The following is a 14,561-nucleotide window of genomic DNA, read 5'->3' as shown; positions in this document are numbered from 1 at the left end:
ATATTGCACATCTGCTGAAAACCTTGAACAGTGATTGACTTCTTAAAAAAATTGCTTTGTGAAGACTGCAGGATATGGCTACACTAGTGCTGGATTGCACTCGCGTACTCACCACTAGTACTGTCCTTCCCTGAACAACTCCACAAGCTGCTTCTGTACACCAATGCCCTTCAGTACCATTCCTGCTATTTTCTATCTCCGCAAGGACAGCTTCTCTGTCCTTTTGCCTCTTCATAGAAGGATTTCTTTCCTTTCTGTGTTGGGTCTGGCTGGGCTGGAGTTAACTCTTCCCCATAGCAGCCCTCATGGTGCTGTGCTTTGCACTTGTGGCTAGGAGGGTGTTGGTAAGGCACCCATGTGCTGGCTGCTGCTGAGCAGTGCCTGCACAGCATCAATGCTGTCTCTCCAACACCCTACCCAAGGGCCAGCAGGCTGGGGGTGGGCAAGGGGTTGGGAGGGGAAAAAGCCGGGACAGCTGACCCCAAATGACCAAAGGGATATCCCATATTGTATGATGTTGTGCTCAGCAATAAAAGTTAAGAGAAAGGAGAAGGAGCGGGGGCATTCGTTATTAAGGTGTTTATCTTCTGAAGCAGCCACTATGCGTACTGGGATTCTGCTTCCCCCAAAGTGGCTGGACATCGCCTGCTGATGGGAAGTAGAGAATACACCTTTTTGCTTTGCTTCCGCATCCAGCTTTTGCTTTTCTTCATTAGACTGCCTTTATCTCAACCCACGATTTTTTCATCTTATTTTTTCCCTTGTCCTGCTGAGGAGGGGCAGTGAAAGAGCAGCTGGGTGGGCACCTGGGTGCCAGCCAAGGTCAACCCACCACAACTTTCCTTTCCTCTGTCTTTTCAGAGAAGATTACAGGCCAGGAAGGCTCCTCCTGTAATGCCACCAGGAGGCCATTAAACATTTAATCATTGGAGCTTCTCCACTTGCCCCAGAGATGTGTCGCACATTTTACAGTTGATACCGTTCTCTCCCCCGTGTGCTCTGGATGTTAAGTGTAAAGGCTGAGGAAAAGGGCAAACAGCTGCTGTACTGATGCCAGTGGCAGCACTGATAAAGCACTGCTTTTCTGAACAGTGCTGGAAGACTCATTACTTTGTTCTCCATTTTGCATACACTTGGAGATCCTAAGACATGGTGTACTTTACCTTTGTGTTGCATACAGTCCGTTTTAATCCTAGGATGTTAGTGACAGACAGGTAGGCTAATATTTCATGTACTTTTATGACAGCCCTCCGGCAGCACATGTTACCAAGAAACAAGGAGCTTGTTCTAAGAATTTACCAAACAGACCAGATATGTATCTATTGATTTACTTCCGTAGAGATTATGAAAGTATTGATGGCTGAATACAGGTTGCTTGGAGAAAGCTTCTGCGCCTTGCAACATTCATGCTGGATTTATGTGAGGAGTATAATTACTGCTTATTAATAAAATGCCTTATTATCTCAATTTTTTATTTTTATTTTTTTTTAAATCCAATACTGGAAGATGTCCCCCACAATCAGATGATCAAATTTGCTCTGCTTTCCCCCCCTTACTTGATGATTCAAAACCATGTTTTTTAACAATTTTGAACATAATCACACTCCCTTCAAAGAAAAAATAGGCAACTATGGTACCACAGTCTGACCTTGTGAAATAGAAGGGACAGGTTTCTCAGCAGGGAGAGGGCTGGGATGCAAAACAAGAATAAAAGAGGAAGTTGCAATGGTTCTTTCATGGAGAGGATCTGAAATTTACAAGGAAACAATTGTCACTGTGCTGAAATTGCCTGGTACAGACGTGTCACTTGGAGAACATAAAGGGTGGGAAGACTAGAAGGGCCCCAGGAAAAAAAAAATTAAAAACAACAAAAAAAAGATCTTGTCATTTCTTTCTGTGCAAAAAGGCAGTTGCCCCTGGGTATTTGAAACAAAATTTTGTTAGTCCTCTCCATACAGTCCTACTGCACTATCATGTATAAGGGCTTTATTTGCAGTAGTGTGCCCTTTACAGCGCTGCTGTAATGTGTTCCTGCTGGGTATCAGGATCTCTCTGTTCCCCAAAGCAGAGCCAGAGGAACTCTTGGCTTTTCCATGACACAGAGACCTCGCCTTCTGTTTGATGGTGCTTAGGGACCATTGCATCTTTAGTGCTTTCATAGTGCCAACAACATACTGATCTTTGCTAGTGCCTCCTTAGTAAAAGTTCTTGCCAGCTCCCCAAACAAGGTAAGTTCTTGGGGTTTTAGCAGGGCCTACAAAGCCTCTGCTCTGCTCAATGTGGCTATTACAATGCTAACATAAGTATGCAATACCAGGTGCATCATTTTCACTTCTCCAATGAAAGAAACTGGTTGCAAGAAATAGTTCTTCCCCTGCATGAACATGGAATTCCTGACTGGAAGTACTGTAGAAAAGAGAAATCCTTGGTAAACTGTATTTTTCAATTGTAAGAAAAGTCAGTCAAAACCAACAAAAATACAACAAAAATGCCCCAAATTCCATCACAATATGTAGAAAATGTTGCTTTTGCAGACATTACTTAGGGCTCTTTGTATAAATTCCTGGGCAATGCACAGCAGTTTGCTTTATTTTGCTATTTTCTTTCTCTTCCCTCTTCATCATGGTCTTCTCCCCCCCCCCCCACCTCATGTATTTTATATTTTTACTCCCTGAGCTCTATTAAATGTTCACCTTGATTTTCAGTGTTCCTATTTTGTTTCTTCTCCTTTCTCCCTGAATCAACCCAACTCTTCTTTATTTTTTAATGTCTTTGCTTCCCGAAACACCCAGAGCCCCTACTAAAAGGAACTCCAACCTATTTGTAAAATGGAAGCAGCATCACTCACAAGTCTTTGTTGAAATTAAGAAAGCTTCCCTAGGGACAAAAGGAGATGGGGGTGGGGAATCACCTTTTCAGAAGAAAATTTTCAGTAATCAGTAAGAAAGTTTAATGGGCAATATTATAATTTAATAGTTACACCAGATAGCTATTAAAATGTAGTATCATATATTAAAACCTCTTACTAGCTACTGCGATTTACTAACCAAAAAAAGCTGATCGCTACAGATGAACCATCAAATTTAAGCAGCAAGATTTTGTTGTTCTGCTGCTGCTGTCAGCTGTGGATAGAAGGGGCATCAGCTGTAAAATGGACCACACGCAGCATCTTTCAAACTGTCAGTTTCACGCTGCTGGGAGACCTTGCTTGCCTCTAACTTTTTTCCTATTAGTTCGGTTAAAAGAAAATACACCCCTACTTTCGTAAGCCACACTCTGGAAATAATGAATTTCAGAAACAAGTGAGCGTCTGTGCGCTTACTGCTTACAAACTCCTATTCATTCCTCTAACTTTGAAAACAGACTCATCAAGTTTAGCAGAATTGCCTCCGTGCTTAAAATATCTGCACATGTGTTTATAGATCTAAACTGTGTAGTGCTTTCAGGATAATCAAAATTGATGTACAGCAAATCTTTTCTACACTTATTTAATGTTCTGACTTCCCAGGAAAAGTGCTAAGTGAAATGAAAAGCCCCAACTGCAACAAGAACAAACTCACCACTATAAAGTGATACAAATGATTAAAATAAAACAGTTCAATTAAGGGCATATGAAATAGTGAACACACAAATAAATGAGGAAAGAATTGCCCAGGAAACAAAGTTATTTCAATTACAGTTTATTTTGATCCCTTTATGATGCATATACATTGTAAATAAAAAAAAAGCCACTTGCAAATTGCCAGCTAAAAGTTATATCAAAGGATTTTTTCCATCCCTGCTAAGTGACCAAAACCACGTTTATAGCACAGCACTGTTCTGTTAATTTAAAAGAAAAACTTCATTAAAATAATAATGATAATATTCTAATTGCAGTTCATTAGAGAATCTATTGAAATGTAAAGTAAAATGAGTATCAAATAGTCTTCTACTAAAACAATAAACACCTTTGTAAGTATATTCTGTACACAAACCTGAAAACCCACTTCAAGGTCCATTTCCTATTTATTTTCTAGTACTCAGAAGTGTTCATTCTGGGCTGAATCCAAGATGGCAAGAGCTGTCAACGGGCATATTTTAACTAAGTTTGCGGCACTTTAAATGAGATCCCATGCCTCTTGGTGCATGTTCAAATTCATATCTCTACAGTTGGACACCTCACTTGTGAACAGTGGCCAGAAATATCTTTTCGTCATTACTACCTGGCAGAATTTCACCTGCTCCACTCAAATGCAGACCTGACCACAGCGATCCATCCCACTGACACTTCCATAATGTTTCCTACTTACGGCTGACAGTGGAAGCTACAGCTTGTAAAACATGCAGCCATATGTCTCCAAATTGGAGCTAGTGGATATGGAGTAAGTAAAGTTAGATGTATTATATATATTTTTATAAATATATATTAAAAAATCACCTTTGTGTTGCATGCTTTGAAATTCTCCTGTAACTAGTAGAGAATTAGCGTTTGAGTATCCTGTAAGAAATTGTCTTCACACAGCACTAAACCCAATGTTGATCACACTGATAAAACAGCTTAAAATACCTAACCTCAAGCTGTTGTGCTGTGGCAATTCTACTGAAGACAGCCAGAAAATCTGAGTGCAGAATTCCCTTCTTTAAGAAGCAACACGAGATACTTATTTGCCATAACAGAAACCATAATCTCATAATTAGAAAGTTCACTTCCTTCTGCAGCTGATCTCTCGGTGAGGAAACATGATCAGTGCATGATGATTTCCGCGCTGGGAGCAGAAAGCGTGGCCCTAAAGCAGAGAGCCTTGTGTACGCACCGTCTAGACTAACACGCTAAAGACATACGTATAGACAGACCTCATCTGTTACGAATGCACGCGAGGAAGCTGCAGTCTGAACTCCAGCCATAAATCACGTGTAAAGCTACACTATTCTATGTAAAGCCCCTTGAATCTAAGCCAGCAAAGAAATCTAGAGCTCGCTTTTAACCACAGACATAAACGTGTTCATGCCAGCCAGCCCAAATCAGTAACTGGCAGTCAATAGCCTACAACAGCTGACATTTCTTTCTCTCTCTCTCCTTAAATGGTTTGCAAAGACACATTTGTGGGCAAGCCACTGCAACAAGCCAGACTGCACCAAATGGAAATATGTACAATGATAGTAAGATCCATCTTCACAGGAAACACTTGTAATCATGAAAAAAAAATAAAAATTATGGAAACGGGCATTTGTGACCAGCGTCCATGAGGACTCCAAAGAGCACCCACAAAATGAACACCCTCTGGGTGAACAGCGGGCGAAGTTGGAAAGAGGAGGGGAGGGGTGAGATGAGGTAGAAACTCCCTCTCTCTCTGCCAAGCCCTCTACTTGTTTTAACAAACGAGCCATTAGCATCTCCAAATTATCTGGCCCGAGCTACAGCCAGCTCCCTTTCATCCAAGCCCAGGCCCCAGCCAAACATTAGGAGATTACCAGCTGGGTCCAGCGCAAAGGCAGCAGGCCTGCATATCATCAGCAGCAGAGCATCAATGAATCCCAAGCTGCACTATCCTTCACCACCTTTGTCTATACATTAAATGCATGTGGCCATGGAAAGGAACCTACTTACCTGAACCACTCACTACAAAGCCTGAAGGTAAATTATTACCCACTGGGATCTCTCTGAAGGAACTGGGGAGCAGAAAGAAATAGAGATTCTTAACTGTAATTCTAGGTACCCTTGAAAGAATTGTACAATCACATTGAAGGGGGGATCTGCATTACCCCTTCAATTATCGTGAACATTAACGTGTTCTTTTTTAAGAGAAGTCCAAAAAATAGGCAAGAACGGTCTCTATGGTTGCACTGCGCACAAGTGTGAACTTGTCTAACACAGAACAAAGAAATGAAACTTCCCAAATACTGACAAATATCTCACTGTCACTTCTTAACCTCTTTGTCCCAGAAAGATAAAGTAGAAACAGGACAATTAATTATAACGGTACATTAGTTTACCTGTTAACTAAGTGATGGTAATAACCAATGAGGCATATAAGAAATTCTTTTTCCAAAGACCAAAAAAAATGAACGTGAAAGGAGATCTTTTTGCGCTTCTTAAGCTTCTGATCACTTAGACAGCCTCTTAGTTAGACATCTTGGTAAGACCTCATACACATTAAATGTGGTGACTTCCTACATTTCAGGAAAGTAAAAGAAAAAAATGGACATATTCGTATGCAGTGCAGTATTCCAACTGAGAACGTCAGATTTTCTAAGTTACAAGGCAGTCGACATTACTTAGCTGTAAAGTGGTATACCTTTTATGACAGTGCAGACTACATAGGACCCAGGGCAAAAGAAGCCCTCACATTAAAAACAATCAGATCAGCATAGTAAGAGCAGAAAGCAAAGCTGCAGGAACATTTGGGGAGCTTTTAATTTATTTTTTCTTTAAAGCATTTCAACTTCTCCAGCCAAAGTAAACGCATCACAGATTAGTTCTCAGAAGTGCCGTCAGCCAAAAAGTAAGTTACTGTAATATGGGGAGTGATACTGGGAGCTAAGCTAAGCTTTAATAGCCTCCATGGCATATAATAGATGTGGGGGGCTCAGAACAAAGACTGAAACAAGTACATGTTAAAGTTTTCAGACCTAATAAAGACATTCAAAACATGGTAATCTAGCTAGAATACCACTAATGCATACTCCTCTTACTGCCATTGTGGAATTAAGAATGTATTTTGCTAGTTTTCACTCACGCAATTCCTGTTGTAGAAAAGATGCCACACAAAACACAGCCCCCCTTGAACACACTCAACTCTCTCCCTGTTGCTGAACCGACATGGAAATGTGACATGTCAGCATCTTGGGATACTCATCACAGCCAGGCAGCATCCTGTCATCTACAAATGATCAAAAAATTACAAGCCCCAGCCATTGAAAAATAGTGGCTTCTTTACAGACAGATTTACAGGAGGGGAAAACAAGAAAAAGCTCTCTCAAATTCATTTTAGTTTGGAACAGAGCTTAATATTTCATTTCTTAATATTGATTCTTAAAGAGGTTTTCCAATTCTGCATCTTAACAACCACCAGAATTGCCGTGCAGGACTAGACCGATATCCCACTGCCAGAAATCAAACGACAAAGGAAAATACACAGATGAAGCAGTTAAAGAATAATCTGTCTACTTGAAGTTAAGAGGAAACTCCTTTTAGATGTTACACCCTCAGGCACAGTCCAAGCCTGATCCTGGTGGCTCTCTGATCTCAGGGCACCCCTGTCCCCCAGCCCATCCATCCTGGGTCCTGGACCTCACGGGACCGAGCTACCCCTGAGCATGGGGCAGGTTGGCAGCACCAGCCCCATGCTGCTTCTTTCAGACTTCTACACTTCTCCCAGGCCAGCGGAAAAGATGAGCCCGATTTCCAGAAAGGTCCTGCTCTGCCTGTGACTAGGACAGCAGAAACTCCTATCAGATACAAAGTACGTGGTAGAAAGTGCTCACTCAGCTCCAATTATGTGAGAATGGCCTTCAAAGTCATTCCTAAATATCACTGTAAGATGTGTCCCAGAGACAATTTTCTGCACCTTAAATTAAGATAGCTGAACCTATACCTACCCTCCTAGCTGCCTACATTCATCAAAGAGTTCTGGACCAGCAGTGTTTGTTTTCTGACCAATTTATTTTCCTTATGATTTTCTCTAATGAACTCTAAATTACTCAGAAATAACCTTGAGTTGATTTAATGCCTGCTAGCAAATACAAAGGAGGCCAGACACTTTAGAGGAAAGAGCTAGCAGAGAGTCTGAACTTGTGGACACAAGCTGCTTGGAGTGTGTCTCAGGGAGGTGCTCCGGAGACACTGTGCCCTACGAATGTTACTAACTTGTAGTTAAACAATTTCCAGTTCCCATACCTGATATTACTTAGGAGGAACAGGAAGATAGGTGAGACGCATGGAAGGCATGTGCTTTGATCACACACCAATAGCATTATGCTCAGTGAACTTCACGCACTAAAGTAATGCTTATTCTGTGTTTTATGTGGTGATTATATGAAATAATTGTTAATCATATATGACTACTGCCCAGAGTGCATTTATATTTAGTGAATAATGTTCTTCAATAAAATATTAGTAGTTAAATGATCAAAAGTGTAATTTGCTTAACTTATAAGAACATTGCTAATGAGCTTCTTTTAAAAAATTCCAACTCGCTGCAATATATGCACAGTACTGATCCCTCCATAGAGTTATGCCCAAATTCTTAACTATACACCCAGCAAAGGTACCCTCTTTTTTTCATGTATTCCCCTCTACAGTGCACCTTTGAGTGCACTCAAGAGGTAAGTTACCTCTCTGGACTGTAACAAATCAGTGACATGTCTTTCCTTACTCTTCCTCAAAAAGGAGTCATCATCTCTTCCACTGCAGTTGGGCAGACCTAAAGCACCTGAACATGAGCGTATAATTCTTCAGCCCTAAAGTCACTCTCCAAAGTCGCCTAGCAAGTTTACAGGGAAGTAGTCACTTCACTGCTCGGCTCTCTGCTCTGTACCTTCAAAGATTGTCAGAGAGCATGAATTAGTTACAGCCGCTCCCTTTTCTTTCTTGCTTTTACTTGCAATAGGCCCTGGACAGTCAGCATTTCTTCTAGACCCCCACCTGTTCCTTTTGTCAACACAGCTGAAGGTTGATCATTAGCTACCTCAGTTGTATAGGCAGTCCATCTATTTTCAAATTATTGCATGACAGTATATAGTTGGTGAAGAAAGGCTGAAAAGCTGCTGTTCACCCCTCTCACAGTATCAAAGAGAGATTGCACTTAAATGTTGTTCCCAGCTGAAGGACCTGAACTGAGTATGTAACCACCCTAGACTCTTTGTCCAGTCAAGGCAGAGAAATAGGTATCTTCAGAAGATCTCAGCCACGCTAAGACCAAAATCTATACCTACAGATATAGACCTATAAATGTATCTGCCTCTCTTCATTCAAAGGAAATTTGGGTGATGTATATTTCTAGAATAGACAGCCTTGTTAAACAATTTAAAAGTTACCCGGAATGAATTCAGGCTACTCTTTCTCAAGATCCAAACTACCTCCTCATTTTCTCAGCAACATCAAAGACATCAACAGTATCTAGGACGCGTGGTCATGTAGTTTACTAGACATCTTAGAAACTGACACATATGACAGTTTTAAAAAAAAAAAAACCAAACCAAGAAAAAAATGAAGGCTGCGATGACATCCTCACACGCAAAGGCTCTCAGTAAATACATTGCCTCTTTTGCTACCTCCTCTAGTTCCAAAAAATGGCAGTCTGTATTTTCATGCCCTGTTGGCTCTGCTGCACGCTGCAGATATACAAGCAGATGATTGATGGGTTTTACACTACGGAAGCCCTACTTGTTGGCAATTGTACACTTGACAAAGGATTCCAGATCTCTGAGCCACAGCAGGAACTAACAAGGTCTGTAGACCATTTGTTTCAGATTTACGTTTCGTATATGACAAACACAAATACCCTTCTATCTGGTTCTTGGTTAGAAGAACAGCTTTGGGTTACCCACAAAGAAAGTGCTTATCCTAATTCTTGGTGAAGTGCGTATTCAGGACTAGGCAATATGAGCATAGAGTCTCAATCTGTATCAGTAAAGACAGAATTCGCAGTAAAATTCCCTACCTTTTTCTGAGGGAACTGATCTGAATTGGACAGCGTGTTTTCACACTTTTTCAAAAAGCTCGGGCAGAGTTTCCCAGCTAGATGTTCAGTAAACTGACTGCATTCAGGTCCCAATGCATTCATCCAGGGTGTCCCTAAGCTGCCTTTAGTAGGCAGTGTTTGCCCTTTATCTGGCCCGTGTGGCACATGTTTTTGGGATAGCCCTCCTGTCCTTTAGCTCTTCAAAGAAATGTCATCCGGGCATGCAAAGATACTGAAGACCCCATGCTATCTAAATCATAGTCCCTCCCAGGACCATGTTCTTACAGGCACTCAGGATTTATAGTACAGAGCTAACACAATCAGTTTTGCCTTACCTAGACTTGTATTTCTCTGCTTCCCTTTCCTAAAGTATGTTTACACTGAAACCAGAAACCTAACAGGAATATGGGATCATTTTTTCCCCACATATGACTCCTCTACTGAACCACATCATGTTGCCCTATCACCCACATGGAGCATTTCCTTCCTTCTAGGCTGGAAAGTCAAGCAAAGCAAACTTCTTTCCTGCAGAAGTCAGCCCAGCTTCCTGAAGCTCAGCAAGTTCCTCAGGGTCTTATTTATAAACTTTCTTTGTTCTGCTTCTGGAAAAATACTGAATGTTCCCACTGCTTTCCCTGCAGAGTAATTTGGCTGAAGCCTCTTCTCCTAAGACTCCAGTACCAGTTGTTCCCACTTCAGTGGGCACCATCGAGGCTAATGGTCATCTATCACTCCTGCTCCGGGCTCCAACAGCGTATTGCCTGAGGCATCCCATGATAAAGCAACTGAACCAGAATTCATAAATGGGATGCTGAGCGTCCATAAATACAACAGTTTCCAAACCAACTCTCACTCCTTGCTCAAGGAATTTTTGAAAAATCAAGGAAGTCCTTCGGTGAATCCAGAAATAGGCAACTCCAAAATGAAAAAAGGCTTGTAATTATATCAACAGGAGAGTAAGCTAGCATCAAAAACACTGGCTTTCTTGTAACAGGAGATTCATTCTTGGGTTTTTCCACCCTAGATGAAGGTGTATTGAACAGTTAATGGCCAAATAAAAGCAGAACAGCAGGAGGGATCTAGTAATTAGATCACCAGATCTTCTCTGCATGGAAAAAGATTCCGCCTAACTCAGCATTCAGTAGTTTTGGTCTAACCAAACACAACCAGAGCCTGTCTTTCCTTCAGTTCTTTCTAAATCCTCCCAAATTAAGAGGCCCAATTGCATTTTCAGATTTCATGTATACAATCCCAGTGGCATTATACAGAAGTATGATGACATATAAAATTAAGCCAAGTATGCTGTTCTTCATGAGGGATTTTTACCTCTTACTCTAAGCTGGCCTAAAATTCCTGTCAGATGCCACAATAAGATCTACACTTCTTTCTGGGAAGAAATTTCCCTGCACTGAGGCACAATAATCTTCTGTGATATGTATATGACATACAAGTTTGTGTAGCCAAACAAGTAAGATTGGAAATCAAACCTTAGTCAGAATGATACTCTTATCCCAATATAGCAGCAGTCTGAAGATACAAACTATACATTTTTTTTCCTCCCCTTGGATGCACTTTTCTAAGAGCTTGTAAAAACAAACACCAACAATTTTGATGTAAAGAACATTGAAAATTCAGTCAAAACACCTAAAAATTGACAGCAAAAATTTTAAACAGGAAAAAAAAAAGTATTCTACTGCACACTAAGGAAAATACTTGGACTGCAAAGTTCTTACAAATGCTATCGAGCTTTCTTCAGCTTTCACCAAGTGAAAGGTCCTCTTGTCCCTAACCTGGACTGGGGGAACAGAGGGACGGAAATGGAGGTTTTGAGGCTGGAATTGAAGAGCTGAAGTTGGGAAAAGCATCATGAAAAAGAACTTTCCCTCTTCTTTCCTTCCTTCACTTATAAAATACTGAAAATTGCTTTTGTGCAAACAGCTATTTTCTACCGTGCACTGTTTTTGCTGTCACTTTTAAGTCCCCTAGACACAAATCTATGGAAAATGAATAGTCAAGATACATTTGAACAAATCCTCTCCAAAATGATAAACAGCAATTATCAATGACCTTTCCAGAGAGAAGGATCATAACAGACATCCACTGGGATAAATTCTCCCATTCATATCATTTAAGGGAATGACACCATATACAGCACATAGAAGTGAAGTTTCACTATACATCTCTTTTCTGTCATTGTAATGACAACCCAGAGGAGTGTGTTGATCCTGCAAATGTTCTTATCCTGATCTTGTTATTTCTGAAATGGAAGCTCAAACGTAGAAAAAGTAAGAGCATTTTCCAACACCAACTCCAATGCTACCGTATTTGCAGCTTAAAAAAAATAGTTCTGTGGCATAAGCAGAAAAACAAAAACATCAAACAAGGTTTCATAAACTAAATAGCAAAGCTAAACAAAGACAGCTTCACTATCCTCAGACAAGCTTCTTCGCAAGGAAAATGCTATCCATTTTAGAACCTGAGACTGTATTCTGACTTACAGTTCCTTCTGCCATTTTTGAGTGTATCACACAAAATTAAGTACCACCCATCTTGAAAACTACAACTCTGTTCTGGTTAGATATGTAGAGTGAACATTTTAGGACCTTTTATTTGGGAACATTTGGTGTGACCCTCAGACTGGCTGAGGGTTCCTCAAAGACCAATCTTTTCTGCAATCCCACCGGACCTGTCCTCTGCTAGGAGCACAGGCTTGGCCTAAAGCAGCTTCACAGTTACTCTGAATTTGCTCACTCTTTGCAAAGAGCAGTCTGTTAGTTCACCTACAGCAGAGAAGTTCTTGCTACATCTTTTCTCCTCATCCCACGTCCTGACTTAGTTTTTCTTGTTCCAGAAGACAGCCAAAGCACATCTAAAGCTCCCTGTGATGGAAATTCTCAACTGGTCAGCTAAGCTACTTTAGGTCCTTTTACACTGCCCTTGGGCCAGGCTCTAGCTTAGGCAGGTTGCATACATCATGTATCATTTTGTGTATGAATACTAATGTTTGTTAGAGGCTCCAATACAAGATTACAGTTAGAGTTTAAAAAAAAATGATGGAACTATTTCAAATACAGTAGAAGGCTTTATGGCATCCACTGGACAAAAAACAGATACAGTTGCAGTCAAAGTCATTGCTTTGCCAGAAAATTACAGATCAAACTGAAATTGAAATCCTTGCCTGAAGAATGGAGGAAAGTGCACACACACATACAAACCCTGCCTTTTCTTCTCCTTCCACCTGAGCCCCCATTGCTGCTAAGTGCCTAACAAGCATTCGTAGGGATAGTCCCTAACAAAGTCTCTCAGAATTGGTAAGGCAGTACACATGCCTTTGCACAGAAAGGCCAGAGAGCAAGCAATAAGCTTTTATAATTTCTCTTTTCAGTTATAAATGGAGGCAGATATGATGACAAATACATGTTTCAGAAAGCTGAATGTGTTGTTATAGCAGAATACTATGGGATACCAAACATTTTCCTTTCCACCTCAGATAACATAAAAATACCAATACTCAGGATTTCCCACATAAATGGCCTGTTTCATTTTTAAAAGTCTGATTTTTTAATTCTTTGTGTGGTTTTGTATTTTTTTTTCCCTATTTATCTTAGCTGTTTCCTCACGGTGTTCTGTCTATGCTGGGATACATTCACTTTTTTCCTCCTTGGGGGTATGGTACAAAGATCATCTCTCTGAACAACCCCTGGCAGGGGGTTGAAGCAAAGGAGGGTAAAATTTGTTCTATGGGAAAGTGGAAAGAGGACTTTGAGATGGACTGGACACATGGCTGGCAGTCAAATGAGATATGGCAAAAGCCACGCCACTGCACTGGTTCATTTTTGTCTCCTTGCTTATGCACTTACATAGCAACAACCACTCCCATTCAAACCATGAAATAAGGACATATTACAATAATTTCCAATTCGGGGAAGCAAGATACAAGCTCTCACTGAGCCAAGTCAAGCCTTTTTTTTTTTCTTCTCTCCCAAGGAACACACTGAAAAGCCTTTCTCATCACGGTAAGTAATGGCAAGGCTTTCATTAGCTGGCAATTCTCATCTCTACGAGCAGAGATGGTGGATTCATAGTGTGCCTTGATGCGGGGATCCCCATTTGGGGTGTACCTGCATGGCAGCTACAGACACCGCACACTTCAGGAACCTGTCTCCACAGACCAAACAAAAACTTACATATGTGCTTTAAAATTTGAGCTGTCATTATTAGGAGCAAATGTGTTAGGTGCAGTAATGTTTTGAAAACTGTTTTCACACAGTTAAATTATGAGAGTTGAGGAGTTTATATCCATCTTACAGAGATTTTCCAAGTCATATCCTATTACCTCCTGATATTACCTCCTGATATGCAAAAAATATCCCCAGCTGCCTGCCCCAAAAGATGCATTTGTAAATTTCCAGAACCACATAGGTGATACATGTGAATTGATGTTCAGGTAGAAAGAAAGCTTCCAAGCCAAAACTACAGATAATTTCTACTACTGTGCAAACCAAAGCAAGACAATGCTTGCATAAATCTTCCTACTAGGCTCATCACTTTGCTTCAGTTACATGCATCCTGGTCTTAACATTATTGGGACTTAGAATTAATGACCCACTGAGATTTATAGGGCCAATTACACCTCTCAGCATTACCACTTCAGGGGCCTCTACAGCCTTAAACAGACATTAGAAGGTCACTCGGAAAACTCTCATTAAGTTCAACAGACTTCAAATGAGGCCCTTTGCCTAAAAATAAAAAAAGAAAACTCTAAATAGGAGAGGCTTTAAAAAAAAATCCCACCTTTATCAGTATTTCCATAGAACTTACTGCATTTTTCTTGAGGGAACTGCTTCGTAGCATTTGCTAGTTGAGCCCAGTTGAGTCCATTTGGGTTTTTTCCATCTC

The sequence above is a fragment of the Aptenodytes forsteri genome, unplaced genomic scaffold, assembly GCF_000699145.1.
Source record: "Aptenodytes forsteri isolate BGI_AS27 unplaced genomic scaffold, ASM69914v1 Scaffold145, whole genome shotgun sequence".
Lineage (NCBI taxonomy): Eukaryota > Metazoa > Chordata > Aves > Sphenisciformes > Spheniscidae > Aptenodytes > Aptenodytes forsteri.
This window is presented reverse-complemented; position numbering follows the sequence as displayed.